Source organism: Heloderma suspectum, chromosome 2, assembly GCF_057233095.1.
Source record: "Heloderma suspectum isolate Gila_16-S chromosome 2, 16-S_ref, whole genome shotgun sequence".
NCBI lineage: Eukaryota > Metazoa > Chordata > Lepidosauria > Squamata > Helodermatidae > Heloderma > Heloderma suspectum.
In genome coordinates, this window is record NC_139459.1 from 256353443 (window position 1) to 256366819 (window position 13377).

The window sequence follows — 13377 nt, forward strand, 5'->3', positions numbered from 1 at the left end:
CGTAGCACAGAAGAAATGCAAGGTTTTCAGCAAACAACCCTAAGAATATTTATCTCCTCAAACAGATGTTCTGGTTTCTCTTCCCATCTGTGTCCTCATGTAATAAAGATGTCTCTCTAACTTGCACTGGAGGCAGATAGAAGCGGAAAAGCAATTGCACCCAGGACTGCAGTGTAATGTAAGCAATTAATTTGAATGGAAGCACCCAGAAAAACAACGGCACACAAATAAACCAACAAGCTCTGCCTCTTAATTCTAGCTTTTGAAAATGGAAGGCTGCATTCTTATACCTAGATATCTGGAACTCAGCCCCATTGAACTCAGTGCGACTTCCTTCTGAGTAGACATGGATAAGGTTGCGTTGTCGATATATCTATAGCCAAAGTATTTACAGCAGGACTGTGCCTTGCTTTGAATGCTAAGCTCTTGCAGCAAATGAGGCTCCTGTCTGTCCTCCAACTGTTCTGTTGTCCTGGAGTTTTAATATTCTAGATGTTCAAGCTCTAGATTCCTTTTTCATGGTCATCATCTTATTCTTCTCTGTTTCACAATTCTGCTTGCTTCCAGCTACCACTGCCACCAGCAATGGGTCTTTTTCTCCTCCCTCCTTAGCCCCACCCTTCACACATTGCATGACTATGTGCAAAAGACAAACACAGCCTGGGCTGCTGGCATTACACTAATACATCTGGTGGTTATTTTATTTAATTATTTCATGGATTGAATACTCTGCCCTATAGAGTGCCTATCCTAAAGAATCTTCAGATGAATGTGTCATGCTGCAGTCAGAGGTTGAAAAGATCATTCCTAGTTTTGAATAGCAAGGAACTGCTGAATTCCTCCGAGTAATCTTTCAGAGGAGGGAATTCATAAGAGGATTTAGGTGGGAGGAAAGTTTATTGCAATCCTATATACACTTCCTTGGGAATCCCATTGATTCAGTGGGACTTGCTTCTGAGTAGGCATGCATAGCATTGATTACACTATAGACCATGTTGGGAGAGGAGCAGGTAACAGTTTCTCTGTCAGGGTTGCTCTTGCCTGCTATACAGTTCTTCCCACAGACAGACATCGTAGGAGTAAAGCGGAAACTACAGTGTATACACTTCCTTCCTCATAGGCCTGTCCTAGTCTAAAAGGAGATCATTTTATACTTTGGGAGGAAAGTGGTCCCAGTACTCATTCAGGCATCATCCCTTTCCCTGCAATGGATCACTACCGCTGAGGACCAGCTCTCATGACATGGCTGGCTCATCGTTGGTTATTTAGCAATGATTATTTACCCAAGATGAGCCGTGGTGCAGGTAGCCACTATTTTGAATATGCAACTGGAGATTGGGTGTTGTACCATGTTGTGTGAAGCTGGCTGTTGTGAGTTGTTTGAGGTTAAACAACCCTCACATACCCCTGCTACAAATCAAGGGTTATGTGAGGATTGTTTAACCCTTGAATAACCCACGATAGCCGGGCTCACGTGACATGGCATAACCAACGATTGCCCCGATCGGGGGTTGCATATTTAAAACAGTGTCCACACACACCTGGCACACATGATAACCCACAATGACCCATCCGTGTTGTGTGAACCAGGTCAATAACACTGCCTATTCTGCAGGGGCGGATGGATGAAGGGAGCTGTAGCTGCCTAGCTTCAAGCAGAGCAGAATGGGGTTTAAGCCTCTCCCTTATGCACTTCTAGAGGAAAGAACTGGAGTGGATACTTAGCCCCCATCCTGTTCAGGACAGAACTTAGGTGTCCTGAGCTCCTGCCTCAACACACCACATATTGATGTCAGGAGCCTCTCATTATGGTATATTTGGGTGTATGCAACTTGGGAAATAAACTATGCTGTAACTGGTAATGGAGTACATGCAGTCTGTCTACCCATGCCTATGTACTCAGAAGTAAGACCTGTTGTGGGGGCAGCCATCTCTTTTCCCTCAAGAGTGCTCCTAGGAATGAGGATGCATCATGGCACTGTAATTCGCATGGGGCATTCTGTTCTAATTTAGAAGGGGATGCCATTGGGCTACTGAGGTCAGCTTGGCTACAGCTTGAAGCAGCACCAGCAATGTGTTTTTTCTAGGAAAAAAGGAGAAACCCTCAGCTACCTTTTCATGAATGGTAAGTCCACCGAAACCCCCTAGATTCTGAGAATCCCCCCCAAAGTAATCTAAAATCACTCTACCTTTGTGGGGGATTGTATGGTCCTGCAAAAGTGTGTGTGTGTGTGTGTGTGTGTGTGTGTGTGAGGGGGGGGCTGTGGGGGTGGGGGGATATTTGATCTGGTCATAGACAAAATCCCACAGGAAGGGAGATCATTGTATATTTTGTTTACTATATAATATTTTGTTAGCAACATGTAGACATAATCACTAAGAAAGGCATCTGAAAATGTACTGTGACAAATAGTTAGAAGGTCACTAGTTTCCTAATTAGCCTTGTTGCCTAATTATGAAACACTTGCTGCAATTAAAGGTACAATTACCCATACTGGATCATTATAGATATATTATTTCTGAAGCCTCCCATTTGTTATGTCAGTGTATGGATACAACATTGCTGCTTTGCAGGTTCCAAAGAATTAAGGTTCATTCCCATAGCCCACTTGAGGGATCGATTTTGGGAGGACTTTCTCACCATCAACCTGGAATGAATGTGTGCATTGTGAACTAGTTGTCTGCATAGTTCATAAGAAGTCAGAAGACCTATGTCAGTTGTTGTTTCATTGGCTATTAAAAATATTTATATCCCACTTTTCCAACTCACAAAGAGATACTAAAGGAGCCTTGAAACAATGTAACTTCAAATCAGTCATACGGTCTGTCTGGGGGATGCTGAGAGTTGTAGCCCAACACATCCGGAGGGCATGAGGTTGGGGGAAGGCTGCATATGATAAACTAAGGGAGCAATCCTATCTGGATCGACGGTCGCCTCCGATTTCAGGGGCGACTGCCTATCCAGTGCAGGATGAGAGGAGTAGCAAGGAGCAGATGTCCTCCACGCTTCCGTGGCCCTGCCTTTGTGGCTAGACCGCAGGACCTCAGAATGTGGGAAGAGGTGGCCAAATGACACATAGGAAGTATCATACCGGCACTTCTGACCGCCCTGCCCCCGGGAACACCCCGTTTTCCCCGCTCCGCACTGCTCTTCCGTGCATGGAGCATGGGGTCGATCTGCTCTGCCTACGAGGTGGTGCAGGAGGGAGTGGAGGTTGGTTTTCCAGGAACCAACCTCGGAGTGTGGACTCTGAGGTTGGTTCCCAGGAACCGACCAATCCTATGGCTGTTAAGCCACTGACTAGCGGCCATAGGATTGCGCCCTTAAACAACAAACCCAAGTAGCAGAGATAGGCAAACAGCAGGAGAACATCCAGCAGCAAAATTAAAAGCCACTCCAATTGTAGACTGCCTGAACAAAAACATTTTGGTCATGGGTCCAAAGGCCATGAGGGAAGGGGCCAATCTGATCTCCCAGGGCAAGGTGTGGTACTGCCTTGGCCGCACTACGGAGAGGGGTCTTTTCTGCCTCTGTGCCAACTGTACCTCTGATAGTGGGAGAACATGGAGCAGACCTCCCCTCAAGGATCTGAGTGGACAGACAGGATCAGAGGTGGTCCTCCGAAGTTGTCTGACTCTTTACTTGCAGTAATATATGGGGATGGTGAGGACTGGGAGAGCAGGTCCTCCACTGTGGATGTGTGCCAGCAGCATCTGGGATGTTAAGTGCATGAAGCCCCACCACGCCAGACTATTAAAAAGCTATGTTAGAGCCAGGACAGAAATGAATCAGCCTGAAGACTTTGCTGTGCTTTTACAGAAAATGTGTCTTAGTAGGGGTGTTGAACCTCAGGCCTTCAGGCCAAATGTGGCCTTCTTGGGCCCCAGTCTGGCCTTCTGGGTTTCCTCAGGTGACCATGTCCCCTTTCCCCTGAGCGGAGATTGTTTGGTGGTTTTCTGGCTTTTGCACAGCTTCCCCCCATTCTAAAAAGTTGAAATGCCTCCCATAGGGTTTAGTTACCAGCCATAAGAGCTTTAAGATAAAATGTGCTGATATTTTTGGCCCCACCCACCCCTGGAATGGCCCCCGGAGTGTCTCCAAAATTGAACATTGAATTTGGCCCTCCGGCTGAAAGAGATTCGACCCTCCCACCCCATGTATAATACTGTTATGTGCTTGGGGTCAGTCTAAAATACCTCCAGGGGTAACTTACAACTCACTCCCTCTGATTACAAAGAGATTGAGGATTTCCCCCCAATTCTGTAATTCTTTCATTGGTAGCCTTTGTTCTACTAGGGGAGGGGCAGAGTGAGGCCTGAGGGAGTAGCGTGAAGTGAGGCTGGGGGAAGGGTGGACCTAAGACAAAGGGAGCGCTGCTGCTTTGGTCTCAGGAGAAGGAGATCCCTAGGCAGATGAGGGGGAGCAGGGATCTTTTGGACCACTAATGTTGTGGGTCCTCATCTGGAGCACAGTATAAATAAACCTTTTATAAAAAAAACACTAGAAGTGTCCCATGCCTTCCTTCTAGGAAACAGGAGTCTAAGTAAGTGCTGAAGCTCCTGCATCTTCTCCCCTCTCAGGAGTGGGGTGCAGGAGCGTAACAGTACTGACTATTTTTAAAGATGTCTGGTTGATGTGCTCTGTGCAGCGGGCTAGTCAACATGCAGCTAGAAAGCCTGAGGGTGATGGGTAGTTGGTGTGATTAATTTGGTTCCAGTTTACAAGGTATGGCTACCACATGGTATCTGCTTTAAATTCTTGCCTGGGAACACATTTGGGTTCCTGATTCACTACACAGACTCCCCCTTCCCAACCAAAAATAAAAACCCTACTTGTTGCTCATCGTGCTTGATGTTTATTTGCTAAACATGGAATGAAACATCCAGTCTGGGGCCAGGTGTGTGATTGTACAAAAGTGTATGTTTACGTGTAAACGGCCTTTCTTCATAAGAGAGTTATATAGATGTCATTACGGAAGTCCATGATGAATATCTGAGGCAGCCTTCCCCAATGTGGTATCCTCCGGATGTGCTGGACCACAACTTCCAGGGGCTGCGGAATGCTGGGAGTTGTAGTTCAACACATCTGGAGAGCACCAGGTTGGGAAAGGCTGGTCTGAAGTTTCACAGCTCTCATTAATTCAGTTTCAAACTCCAGTGGAGAATGCTTGCTAGCTACCTTTGTAGGTAAAGAAAGTCCTTGTTTCATTTAACATCATATGTCAACTAGTTTAAACATATGTAGTTTGAAAGTTACTCAGGGACTTGTTTTCAAAATGATATTGTAAAAATTGACTTGGAGGCAAAACAAAGAATGGTTTTTCTAGATAAGAAAGTATCTGGAATTAATTTGAGCCAAGATTCCCCAGCTTCGGTACCTGTTTTCAGTGCCAGGGCTCAAGGATGAGATACAGTCAGGGCCAGAAATATTGGAACAAGGATAACTGTTTTGGCAGTTGGCCTCTGCATACCACCACATTGAAGTTGAAAGAAAACACTCCCAGATGGGAGCAAAGTCAGGACTTTCAGCTGTAATTCAAGGGGCTTGACAAAAGTGGGGCACTAACCATTCAGGAAGTACAGCCAGTGGCATACAACCCCCCCATAGTTGGTGGCTCATAAGTAATGGAACGAATAGCTGACAAGCAGCTGCATGGCCAGGTGTGGCCTGTTCCCTGGGTACCCCATGACCAATCAAGCAGAGAAAAGGCCTGGTGGTGGTTCTGAGTGTTACATTTGCATTTGGTAGCTGTTCACTGGAACTCCCAACTTGAGGTCAAAGAGGTGTCCATGCGAGTGAAGGAGGCCATCATTAGGCTGAGGAAACAAAATAAACCCATCAGAGAGATAGCAAAAACAGTGGGAGTGGCCAATACAACAGTTTGGAACATCCTGAAAAAGAAGGGATTAACTGGCAAGCTCAGCAACAGCAAAAGGCCTGGAAGACCACGGAAGACAACTAATGTGGATGACCGCAGAGTTCTGCTCATGGTGAAGAGGAACCCTTTCACAACATCTAGCCAGGTCAACAAGAACGCTCTTGCGGAGGTAGGCATGTCATTGTCAACATCTACAGTCAAGAGACAGCTTTATGAATGTAAATACAGAGGCTTCACAACAAGGTGCAAACCACTGGTAACACTCAAGAACAGATAGGCCAGATTAGCCTTTGCCAGCAAACACCTAAAAAAGCCTGCGCAGTTCTAGAATAAGATTCTTTGGACTGATGAAACCAAAATTAACTTGTACCAGAATGATGGGAAGAGAAAAGTATGGAGAAGGAAAGGAACAGCTTGTGATCCAAAGCATACCACATCATCTGTCAAACATGGTGGAGGCAGTGTTATGGTATGGGCATGTATGGCTGCCAATGGAACCAGGTCACCGGTGTTTATTGATGACCTGACTGCTGATAAAAGCCGCAGGACGAATTCTGAAGTGTATACGGCTATACTTTCTGCTCAGATTCAGCTGAATGCTGCCAAACTGATAGGACGCCACTTCATATTGCAAATGGATAATGACCCAAAACATATAGCAAAAGCTACCCAAGAGTTTCTGAAGGCAAAGAAGTGGGATGTTCTTCAATGGCCAAGTCAGTCACCTGATCTCCACCCAATAGAGCATGCTTTTCACTTACTGAAGACAAGAGTGAAGGCAGAAAGACCCACAAACAAGCAGCAGCTGAAGGCAGCTGCAGTAAAGGCCTGGCAAAGCATCTCAAGGGAGGAAACTCAGCATTTGGTCATGTCCATGGGTTCCAGACTTCAGGCAGTCATTGACTGCAAAGGATTTTCATCCAGGTATTAAAGGCGACTTTTAAGTTTGAAATGATGTTGGTTTGTTCCATTACTTATGAGCCACCAACAGTGGGTGTGTGTGTATGCCACTGGCTGTCCTTCCTAAATGGTTAGTGCCCCGCTTTTGTCAAGCCCCTTGAATTACAGCTGAAAGTCCTGACTTCGCTCCCATCTGGGAGTGTTTCCTTTCAACTTCAATGTGGTGGTGTACAGAGGCCAACTGTCAAAACAGTTATCCTTGTTCCAATATTTCTGGCCCTGACTGTATGTGATAAAATAACATAGTGGAATAGAGCATGTTCAGAATGCCTTTCTTCACCCCCAAGTAAGCTCAGCCGGCCACTAAATATCTAGGAGTAGTCCATTCTCCTTCTCATTTTAGAAGTTAAGTACTAAGGGCAACTTTCAGTGCAAGAAGTGATGTAGTGGAGCCAGAACAGGGGAAGCAGAGCTCTTGAACGTTTTTTGAGGCAGGGGTGATGATGTCTTCTGCTGAACAGGTATTTGTCAATCCAAAGAGTTCTGCTCCTGCCACCTGCCAGCAGTTGCGTCCAACACCCCCACCCCATGTCTTTCCTAAGGAATGGTCTGGCAAGGAGAGTGGCCAGTTGGCACTGCTCCTGGAAGATGTTCTAAGCACCTTCCAGTTTTCCCATTCTGGAGTAGCAAAGGCCAGTAACGGGGGGTTGTTGTTTTTCTGGTTTGGCTCTGTGTGGCCAAGGCTGTCCTGGCGCTTTGGCCATACAGCTGCCAAAGAACCTGAAGCCTTCCTTTCAACCTTGGAGCTGGGGTGGAGATTTCCAGGCTACCCCAGGACAATCTCTGCAGCTTCAAAGTCAGGAGGATGGATGGCTGCTCATCATGCTTACCAGAGAGACCATGCTTACTGAGTAGAAAAGTAGAACTTAGTTTCTCTGTCATCATCTGGAGTGCATGAGATCATGGGTGCATACCTAATAAACATTAAAGTTGACCTGCAGGAAGTGGAAGATGTGTTTGGTAAATCTCAGTGATCTGATCTCAGTTTGGGGTTACAAGTGAACCAAATCAACTGACCAAAGATTGACCGAAGTGTGTCTTCTATGTCCCATGGGTCATTGCTGCAGTTATTTACTTGGAAAGCAGTAAGGTTGGCAGATATTCATGAGTTAGAAATGGGAAGAAAAGTTGTTTGTTTCCTTGCAAGGACTGAGTAAGCCTAGCTTTAAGTTTCAAGAAGTTAGTAACAAGGACTTCTGCACAGGTGAGCCATCTCTCACAAAAGGGGAAAAATGTATTTATTCAAGTTTATTATATAAATTGCCACTGTGGCTCAATACAGATGTTACATTACCAGTCTCTTAACATGGTTAACAGAGCAATCCTATATTTGTTTACTCAGAAGTAAGCCCCATTGAATTCAAATTGCAGCCTAAGGGAATGGAAGAGTACACAAGTTCTTCTGCTTCCTCCTCCTGCATAAATCCCCCTTTCTCTTGTTAGCATTTCACCATAGTATGGGTGCACATTATGTCTGCACTAGTGTTGATTGTGGTTAGCTTTCATCATGGTTTGCAAACAAGCAAAGTCTAGTTAATTAAAAGCTAACCATAATTAGTGGCAGTTCAAACATAAAATGCACTATGTTGATGCCAAGAAGGAAAGAGAATTCACATGGAACAGAAAAGAGTTTGTGAGCCTGTGACACACAATATTGGGGGTGTTTCCACCAGCAATTTACTCCGAGCTGGCTGTGTATTGAGGTCATTACATGGTGCTGTGGCCATCCAGCAGCCACCCCAGAGCTTATCAGGGAAAAAACAGATTTCCAGAGATTGCTTAAAGTCCAGTTCTTTTCCTCAAGTCAGGTTCTCCTCAGTATAGTTGCTGTGTGCCCTAACCCCTGCATTGACCTCAGGTATGCTAGCCCTGCCCAGGGGTGTGCCTTTCACTGTGACCGTAGTCAAGGGGTGTTTCCTATGCATTTCCCATCCCTGCACAAACCAGTTAGTGTCTCCTCAGAAGTAACTCCCCTTGTGCTCAATGAGGCTTCTCCCCTGAATGCACACACCATCATTTACAGAGATCCCCCACAATTGACATGGCACAGTTTAAAGCCCAATTCCCTAAGTGCCATCTTGAGGCTCCGATTCTCCTTTGGTTTAACCGAGATCCTGTGGGTTCCAATGGAGGCTGGTTTCCATCTTTGTATTTACTGCTCTCTTTCCCACAACAATCCCATTAGTGTCTCCTCAGAAGTAACTCCCCTTGTGGTCAGTGAGGTTTGCCTTCTGAATGCCCACATCAGTACTTACAGAGATTCCCTCAATTGACATGGCACAATTTAAAGCCCAATTCCCTAAGTGTGGTAAAGCGTGATCTCGAGACTCCGATTTTCTCTTTTTCTGTTTACTGCATTAGGAACTAACTGGTTCACCATCTTTGTCATAGAGATCCTTTGGGTTAAAATAGGGGCTAGTTTCCCGTCTTTGTGTTCTCCCCTCCACTTTCCCAGCACAAGCATATGTGTGTCTACACGGACATAACTCCCATTGTGCTCAGTGAGGCTTGCTCCTGAAATGCAGGTGCATCTGGACTTTCAGGGGAAAGGAGAAAGGAAGGAGAGGGGGAGAAGCCTCTCTTATTGGTTGAGCAGCCCCTGCCAGTCAGATGACATTCACCCCAACTCCCACCCCCACCAGGAAGTATGTTCTGTGAAGTGATTTTTACTGGTGCGGAGAACCTGCTCCTAGAGCCCTGTATGGACCAAAGCTCAGCAAAGCTGATTCATTTTAAAAAATCCAGTACTCTTCCATTTGCTTCTCCTTCCATTGTCGTGGAAACACAGCCCTTATGTCTTCACCAGGTCTGTGAGATAGCCTGCTGTGGATAAATGTAATCTGGCTCCCCTTCTCTCCTAAGATGCTTATCTGAACAGCTGCCGTTTATCAGTACTGTATAGTATAAAATTCCCAAAGATTTATTTACATATGTAGCAAAGGGTTTTTTTTTAAAATTAATTTTCTTCTGCAATTCAAATAGCTCTGTTTAGTCATTTTGATCCATGAATAACTAGTTTCCATGGTTACAGCTATCATAAATTTATACCAGAATAAATTTTCAAGCTGTAACCCAACAGTTGTCCTTTCCTCCTTGAAACAAGGGTCAATAGAGAAAAAAAAAAAAAAGGCAATGCTGATAATGCAGTGAAGGGAGCTTTGGGACAAGGATTGGAGGAGGGGGGAAGCTGTATTTCACAAGAGCTTTATTTCCTGAGTTCCAAACATTCAGTTCAAGATATGTTCAACTGAGAACTAGTACAGCAGAGAATCAGGCTTGCATACCATTGAGACTTCCTTTAACAGATCTCTAGGCCTGTGGCCAGTTTAAGAGATTGAGCACTTTAGATTTCCTAAAGAGAAAGAGAGAATTTGCATTGTAATGTACTTGATGAGAAATGCAAATTGTGCAGGCCTGAGGTACAGTTTTCTAAGTTTTCAAGATGTTTTAGAAGAAATAAGGATACTAGTCATCTGTACATTCTTATCATGTTACCATTTTCCAAGGGGATGATTTTGTAAAGAGTTTATATTACAAAGAAGTCCTCATTTAACTTCAGTTTAGTTGCCTCTAATGACAGTGGTTGCCAACCTGCACAACTTTTGATCTACCAAGCCAAACGCAGCTCACCCATGAAGGGAAGATACTCCTGATCTTTTGTTTTGCATGCCCCAGCAGGAAGGCAACACATGCGAAGGTTTGTTAATATAGTTGCACAAAAAACAAAGGTAGCCATGTTGGCCATAAGAAAAATTCCAAAATCCATATTAGCCTTTATTAGCCTAACTCAAACACACAGATTTTATATTTTCAAAAATTGGGGATAAACCACAGTTTTGTTTGGTCCTTCATCTCAGTAGGGGTGGACGAAAGTCCCTTACCTGTCCTCGAAGGACGTTCGCGGTGGGGGGGAGGCGCTTCGCTGCTCCCCCCGCGAAGTTCAGGCCGGGGGGGGGAGGCTTCCCGCCTCGCCCCGGCCGAAATTCAGGCCGGGGGGGAGGCTTCCCGCCTCGCCCCGGCCGCGAACGCAAAAGTTTTTTTTTTAAAAAAAAACGCCCCCTGATAGGCTACATGACGATTAACGTAGCCTATCATGGCTAGATCTGCAAAGTCAGCCGTGATGGGCTACGTCAATCGTCACGTAGCCTATCACGGGTGACTTTAAAAAAAAAAAAAAGTGTGTACGGATAATGGCGGCCCCCATAGGGAGCCGCCATTCGCGTTCCTTATTTAGTCGCTGTAGTCTACGTAAATGTTTACGTAGACTATGGCGAAAATAAGGGCAACGCAAATAGCGTTGCCCTTATTTTCGCAGTAGTCTACGTAAATCTTTACGTAGACTACAGCGACCAAATAAGGTCAAAAGACTGGCTGCCGCTCCCGCCCCGCTCAAACACCCGCCGAACCGCCGGTCGGACCCGCCGCCGGGAGGGACATTCGGCGAAGGTAAGTCCCGTCCCGGGGGGGGGTGCGGGGTGCGGGGGGGTTCGGAGGATTTCTCCCCAAAACTTGTTCGGGGGGCTGAACACGTTGGCGCTCGGCCCCCCAAAGTTTCGGGGGGAAATTCTCCGCCAACCCTACATCTCAGCAGTCCTAGGGCCAGTCCCAGGTGCAACCTGAAACCATCACATCACCAGGTGGAGCCTAATTTGAATGTCTGCACCTCCTTCCATATTTCATCTTAAGACTGTGCAGACTTCATCATCAAGTCATCCTTTTTCTGTCCTCCCTATTTCCCCACACCTGCTTTTTGCAACATCTGGCCTCATGAGATCTCAAGAGCTTGCACATTTTTTTGTGACCTGTGAGTTGGCCTAATAAAGCTGTTGCCTTAATATGGATTTTCATATGTAGTTGACTGACTACAGCCTGGCGTACTTTTCAGTAGCTCAACTGGTACAGCAGAGGACCATTATGAGTATTTGAAGGCATCCTTAGGTGTCTGGTTCAACTCTGGCTCAAAGTAGCTTCTTCCCCTTGAGGCCACTCGTGCAGTCTATGTTGAGGCTGCCAGGTTCACCCCGCATCTTCAGTTACAAGAATTTCTGATTGCAGGTCATGGGAAAGACTTCTGCCTAAGGCAGGAGCGGGGAACATTTTTTCTGACAAGGACAGCATTCCCTGGGCGTAAGCTAACGGGGGCCCATGCTTGTAGTGGCCAGGGCTCATGCCAGTGGTGGATGTGGCCAGTGCAGAAGTGGGTGGGGACAGTTGTGAATTAACAGCTGGATTTTATCTTTTTTTTTTAAGGGAGGATCAACTATTGTCTGGTACTTTCTTCTTCCCTAGTGATCCTAGGGGCATTGAAACCATCACATCACCTGGTAGAGCCCCATTTGAATGTCTACAAACCCTCCCCAATATCATATTAAGACTCTGACTATGCAGACATCCTGGCTACAACATCAGTTAGCCTTCCTCCCCATCTTTCTCTGTTCTGCACACACACCACCAGCAACAACCACCTGTGTTTTGTAACATCTTTCCAGATAAAGAGATCTCAAGATTTTGAAAGCTTGCACATTGTTTGTGATCTTGGAGTTGGCCTAATAACAGTATTATACAATATGGCTTTTAGAACTTTTTTACTGGCTCCTGCTTCTGTGTCTTTAGCAACAGCTTCATCTGCACACATTGCAAGTAACAATCTTCATGCTGGGAGAAGCTCACCTGTTGAATTTATGCCTGTCATTTGAAGGTACAAAAAGCCTAAGCCTCAGGGGAAGGGCAGGAGGTGGTAACCCTGTATATTTTGTATGTGCCCATTCTACTAGTAAAGGACTACAGAAACTTCCAGATTACACAGAACTCTTCATCAATTTCAATGTAAAACCAGCTAGTACAAAAGCATAGAGTGTTAATAAAGAGTTGCAGTTAAATCACTATCTAGCTGAACTAAAAAAAATCTGTGTACTTACAAAAGAAATATAGTTAACAGAATGCTTTGTCTTGTCCTAATAAATGTATTATACTGTATGGATTTTGGTACATTTCTTAAGTTGGCTGAAAAGTCCTCAAAAGCTACTAGGAGCCTTTTAGTTCTGTGTGCTGCAGAGAATTTTCTCTGGGTGGGGATTCGGTGTATTTCCAGAAGGTAGTGGTGGAGTCAGAGATCTCAGGACATCTGTTCCAAGGGAGGACTGGATGTGTTAAAGAGGTGATCCTGTCAGCCTTTCAGGAACTCGGAGAGGGCGGAGCTTCCATTGTTCTTTTGAATCTTGGTAACGGTGGAGTGATGTTGCAGTCTTGGAGGCACTTGCTTGTCCATTTCTCTTGCTGCTGCTGTTACTGCAGCTACTGCTATGTTATAGGAATGTGGAAGAGTAGCTCTGAGTCAAAGGATATGTTTGGGTGTGGGAATCTTAGAAGACCTGTTTGGACCAAGTAAGTAACTGCATTTTGGTGGGTTTGTATTCTTCTGTATGTACAGCCTTGAGCAAAGAAACTTGTGCACATGAGTGGCAAAGCCACTGCAAAATGAAAAACATATCTTACCTGTGTTATTAAGTGGGGGCAGGGGGAGAAAGAAGGCAAATTC

The 13377-nt window shown here is 45.4% G+C and overlaps 1 protein-coding gene across 13 annotated transcripts in view; it reads left to right on the forward strand.

Moving 5' to 3' along the window:
• Window positions 1-13377, forward strand: part of ACSL6 (acyl-CoA synthetase long chain family member 6) — a 117215-nt gene that overhangs the window by 28234 nt on the left and 75604 nt on the right. The window contains exon 1 of one of the 13 annotated variants that reach the window (XM_084838882.1): window positions 11011-13223. The exons of 10 other annotated variants lie outside the window; for them this stretch is intronic. The gene's annotated coding sequence lies outside the window, so the exon portion shown is untranslated. Of the gene's footprint in view, window positions 1-11010; window positions 13224-13377 lie in introns of those variants that run through there. 2 more of the 13 variants (XM_084838878.1, XM_084838885.1) reach the window with 2 other exon arrangements.